This window comes from Salvia splendens, chromosome 1 (genome assembly GCF_004379255.2).
Source record: "Salvia splendens isolate huo1 chromosome 1, SspV2, whole genome shotgun sequence".
In the NCBI taxonomy this organism is placed as follows: domain Eukaryota; kingdom Viridiplantae; phylum Streptophyta; class Magnoliopsida; order Lamiales; family Lamiaceae; genus Salvia; species Salvia splendens.
This window is the reverse complement of record NC_056032.1, coordinates 34794218-34800515: the sequence shown is the minus strand read 5'-3', so window position 1 is coordinate 34800515 and position 6298 is coordinate 34794218.

The window sequence follows — 6298 nt, the reverse complement described above, 5'->3', positions numbered from 1 at the left end:
CACAAGGTCTTTAAAACAATGAAGGAAAAACAAACGTCAAAAGAAACTATTACATAGTTCGTCAAAACAAAACATTCAAAAGCTAACAAACATCAAACGAAACACTACTCCTCGGGAGCTTTCTCATAATTCGCCCCTTCCTCGCTGTCAACCTCAACCTCTCTCGCAAGGGGCTCTTCTTCGGGGTCTTCCTCGTCCTCCATGGGATCCTCCTCGTCTTCAAGAGGTTCCTCTTCATCTTCGAGAGGATCTTCCTCCTCTTCCTCGTCGTTCTCCCGAACATAAGTAGCCACGTCGATATGCCTATCGACTACAAGAACTTCCGTCGCGGGAGGTGCGGAGGTGCGCATCCCAAGCCTCCTCCTCTTGGGGAAGTTTGGTTGCGGAGTCTCACTCTCGTACCGACCCCCGCTGTAGGGGCTGCGACTCGATGAGGATGCCTCCTTCCTAGGAGGAGCATAGGGTGGCGGTCCATCACGAGCATCAACCAGTGCTTCCAAGAGAACCTTCACAAAACCATGCATGTCCCCTTGCATGCTGTAGTCGGGAAGCTTATGCCAGACGTATGACCGTGAAGCCTCGTCGGCCCACCTATTCCAAGGTGCCGGTAGTCCATCAATCAATCTCTTGATTCCCTCATAGTGCCTCACTCCACAGCCATGAGCATCCCGCCATAAAGTCAAGTAATCGGTGACATAAGATATCAAAGGGGCCCTCTCGTCCCTCTCGAACTCGCGATACATCTCCACCGCCCGCAATCCATTCTTGACGTACCTTCCCCTTAGCGGTGCGTGGATCATGATCGCCATCTACAAAAAGTGAGTCCCCTTAGCAACCAGTCGCAGAAAAGAACAAAGCAAGGTAGAAAAAGATAAAACGCGTAAAGAACGTCATGCGTACTACCGTGCATATACCTGTCGATTTCCATAAGGAAAAGTCGTAACAATTCTTTTCTTTTTAGATTATTATCATCTAAGGATAGATGTTCCGTATTTTATAAACGTGGTACTTTTGCAACTTCGTCTATCCTTCAATCTATCACAATCGCATTTCACAAGGTTATCCTTGCCGCGTCACCTCTTCATATTTTGGAAATCGCGCCCTTCTGCGCCCCATTCTTTCTATCACTTCTAATATACTTTGTTTCAAACTTTTGCCTTCTTTTGCGTTGAGCGCGGTGAGACGGAGTGTTGAGCTTTAAACGGATAGCCTTTTAGTCTAGCGAAACGAGTCTAGACTAGATTAAATAAATGACTCTCGGTCCAGAGTGGAAGGAAAAATGGCTCTGATACCATTCTGTCACGACCGCACTTCCTAAGGATAGGAGGCACGAGAAATCGCGACTCGTGGGGGAAATAAGAAGCGGGGAAGAAAGGGGGGAATACAATTCAAGGCGTTGCAACTTAACAATCAACGATGAAATTCCATTTATTCAAACCAAAGGTCAAACCCGAAAGTACATAACGAAAATGACAGAGTTCAACAATTCAAGAAAAATAACAAAAATTCTTAAAACATTGAGTAGCGGAAGCAATTGAGAGTTTAGCTACTACTATGTATGAAGACATAATAGTAACTGGAACAATTATTGAATATAGATCTTGATTCGTCGCTCAACATTCCTCCGCCTCCCGACCTCGCTCAACCTGCACATAGGGAAAACATATGCAGGGGTTGAGTACTTGATGCACCCAGTGAACTCATGCACGAAATACATTTATCGTTAAGATATGTCAAGCCATAATCGTGTGAATCCCGGGTTTTACTTTAAAAGAGACCGAGAAGCACAAAAATCATTCCTTTAAAAAGTGTCCGCGCGGACTAACATCATCCTCCATCATATACCATATCTGAACTATCATGTGAAACGAGAATGTGGCCACAATCTCGATCACTGGACCGGCCGACCTAGGGGACGGCTCACGATCCCTATCAGTGCACTAGTCCGAGTAGGGACTCACTCCCTAGTCAGACCCGAATTCGTTAACTATCAAAGTATAGTAGAGTTTTATTCTAGTAGACAATCAGATAAGCACATCAAAACATAAAAACGGCATGACATACTATTTTAAACCACCCTTATTTCACCATAAACATATCATTTCAAAATAAAAGAATTTAAGTAGAAAAGCCCACCTCAAACGCTTCGGATTTCCGTAAAACTTCTTCGTTCCGACTGTTAACGTGCGTGCGAACCACCTTTTCGGGAAAACACATAAAATTCATATCAAATCTCTGTAACAACGATAATTAGAATGCATGCACTCTAATTAAAATCTTTTAATTCTCTTTCTCGATTTTCGTGCATTTTCGGTTATTCGGCGGCCGCCCAAGGCGTCGCGTGCGACGCCGGTCGGCCGCTTAAATTCGTTCTTTCCTTCGTTGGCTCCTTGTATTTTCCATAACGTCGAAAATAATTTCTAAAAAATTATTTAAGCGCATACTTTAATTTCTGTAATTATTTACCGTTGAAAAAGTATTATTTCATACTTAGGTAAATTATTCACTCTTAAAACAAGAACTTACGGAACTATTTAAATATTTTCCCCCGATTAAATTTTAATTTCCGGCCCAAAAGATTTAATTCCTTAGCCACCTTATATCTCCAAATTAAATTAGTGAGCCCCAACAATTTAAAAGAAGAGCCCAAAATCAAATAAATTTTTCAATCACTTATGAGGCCCAACTAAAAAAAAAACACATGGCCCAAAACTCTATCTCCTTCCCCACTTCTCTCTCTCCTCTTATCTTATTTCTCTCTCCCCGACTCCCTCTCTCTCGGCCATCTGCCCTACGACGAAGCCCCGCCGCCGTCGCCCTCTCTCCGGCTCGATGCCACCGTCGGGGTCGTCGCCACTGCACCGTCATCGAAGCTGCTGTGCCGTCGGAAAGTTGCTGTCCGTCGTGGAGTTACCGCCGCTGCTGCCTCGCCATGACACCGCTGCTGCCGCGACGCCGCTGCTGGGTCGCCACGACGCTGCCGCTGCTGCCACGGAGAAGAGGAGCTGCCGCCATCGCCACCGGGAACCAGCGGCGTCTCTGCCGTCCACCAAAAGCCGCTGCCGGCCGCCGCTTTCCCCGATTTACTCCGAACAAACCCGAAACCACCCCGAAACAACCCGCATGGTACGTTTTCATTACAAAGTTATGTTCTTTGAGTCTTTCGATTACATACGGCGATCGTTTGGTTGTTTCTTAGTTTGTTTCTTACTTGAAGTGGTTATGGAAGAAATATGGTACAAAGACATATATTATGCATGCAAAGCTAATAAACAACTCATGCTTTAAGATAGAAATGGATTATACCTCCAAAATGGGTGAAAATGGTAGAGGAAAAACAAAGGATGGTGGCCCAAAACTTCCTCCCTTCTTCCCGTCGACTTCCTCTCGGCTCTCTCTCACTTTCTTTTTTTTTTTTTTTTTTTTGCTAAGTGTGAATGATGAGAGGAGTTAGAGGTGGAGTTATGGAAGGTAGTGGTGACTCTTGGGGTGGTGGAGTTATGGTAGAAGATGGAAGGGGTGAGAAGTGGAGAGTCTCCTCCTTGGGTTGAAGGCCGTCGGCCATGAAGGAAAAAAAAAAGAGAAGAAGAAAGAAAGAAAAAGAAAAAGAAACTTGGGCTTGGTCCACTAAATTAAAAACCATACTTGGGCTTCCATGATTTAATTTCAATTGGGCTCAATAAATAAAGAAGTTACAAGCCCAAGTTAAAAAAAACTACTACTTGATGGATTTAAAGAGTAATTAAAATTCAAGTTATTTTATATTTAATTGGACTTCAAATTTATTTTGGAAAGTCCAAAATAAATTCATACATTTTTATATTTTTCGTATTTTCCTTCGTTAATTAAAATTCACGGGTCTTTATTTTATTTTGTTATCGCGTTCTTCATAACCAAACATCAAAGTACGTTTAACGGCATCATTTTATATTTGGTGTTGTCCCAAATATAATATCCCTTTGACCATTCCTCGATTTATGCGCGTCGTTATCCATAAAAACATATATTCCTTCCCACTTATATTTTTTTCGTCTTGCTATAAATCAACAATTTCATTGTCGATCTTTCAACGAGACCTTAAACGTGTCTCCAACGTTCATAATTAAATATAAACATGCACGCTTCTTTTCATATTAACCACAATAGCCATATTTCTCCTAGAGCACATTTATCGAGAAGCATCATAATTCGAAATAATTTTATTAATTATTTCGTGATATACATTAAATTAGTACTTTAAAAAGTACGGGCGTTACAACAATACAAAATAAAACAGCAATTTGCATCCAATCATTTCATTATTAAATTTATCTTTAAATTTCTAAGTTACAAAATCGACTACAGGTGTATATGATTAAAATCTTAGTGTTATCATTCAATTAAATCATCTTAATCATTTGCATTTAATTATTTTATTAATAAATTATAAAAATAATACTCCCACCGTCTCACCACAAGTGATCAACTTTCTATTTTGGGTTGTCCCACCGCAAGTGATCAATTTCATTTTTTAACAAAAAACAAAACTTTAACTCTCTCTTACCCTATTCCCTCTCTCTTGCTTTATTCTCTCTTTATCTCTCATACTTTATTCTCTTTTCTTTAACTCAATACATATCATTTTCTTAAATCATGTGCCCAAAAGAAATCTATCACTTGTGGTGGGACGGAGGGAGTACATGCATATATACTTAATTTGTTAATGCTAACATCACACAAAATAAACATAGTCATTCGTAACCTTTTGTAATCTTTACTACTCCATCTGTCCCATAAAAATAGTCTTATTTTTTATTTTGGTCCGTCCTACAAAAATAACCACTTTCTATTTTTGGCAAGTCTTTTCTCCCTTATAAGATGAGTCTCATTCTATACTAATAATACTTCAATCACTTTTTTTTTCTATATCTTTCTTACTTTATCATTTCGCATTAAAATCCATGTTGTCCCTAAAATTCCTATTTTTATTGGACGGGGTGAGTATATTATTTATATATTTAGAATTGACATAAATATGAAGTAATATAATACTGAGTGACGTTGGAGGCTAGGGTGCCCATTTTTTCCTTTTAACTTTTTTTTTCATGTAAATTAATTTAATTTAATTATATAAGTAACTTTCTTTTGTTTTCATATGTTTACTTTTTTATATTCTAATATTTTTTAAATTTTTAATGTTAACAAGTGGAATTATGTATTTTATGTCTTGTTCTTTTCGTTAATTTATAGTAATAAAATTTATTTTTTTTATTCTTGTTTTTATAAATTTATGTAACAATTTAGTTTAAGATTATTAAATAGTAATTGCATTGGATTTTAGAATTGTTTGAATATAAACTAAGAACACAGAATAATTGCAGCATGACATGATTCCACGCTAAATAAAAACACCAGGTAGATGGATTAAAATGGCTAATCAAACAATCTGATGCAACACTATTTCTATATTTTTTTTATTGTAGTCATCTTCCATATTTTCCCGTTTCCATAAACACTCCATGTAATTTAATAGTGATACAATTTACAAATATAACAAAAGGGTAGTTAAGTACATAAATAATTAGTTAATAAGAAAACCGGTTTAAATAAAAACTGATTTAAAATATAAGGGCATATTGTATATACAATTTTTGTTAATTTATCTTTACTCATGAATTTATTACCAATATCCACACACCACAATCCAAATTGGTCTCTCAATATAAAGTTAATGTTCCATATATTAATTATAACATCTAATTACTATTGCGTGTGACCCTCCATGATCTCATTTAAAGACAAATATTGCATGCCACTTCATTAAATAACTATATAATCGAAACAACTCATGAGCTAATAAATAATCACTATAAATACGAATGGAACAAACGGAAAAGGGACTGGTGATGCACGATTTATATTACTCCAATACCAACATTGACATTAGTCACATTACATTTCTACTGAATCTAGCAAATTTTGAAAACAAGTGATAGTACAATATGAGATGTTGCAAAATGAAATGATGCAAGCTAAGAGAGACTTTGATTTTGACTTTTGCCACAAATTCAATATAAATATATTGAGATCCTTATATTCTGTTGACCATTAATAAACCGATTATCCGTTTTTATCAAAATATTTGCCTAATGAGTAATTGGTGATCGATCTTAACCATATTTTTCCATAGTAAATAATTTCGTAATCACTCTTCACCATATTTTTCCATGGAAAATTTGAGTCGTTATTCACATTTCTCTCCAATTACTGCAATGTTAGCTAGGTATGAATAAAAAAATTGCTAGCCCGGCCACTCATA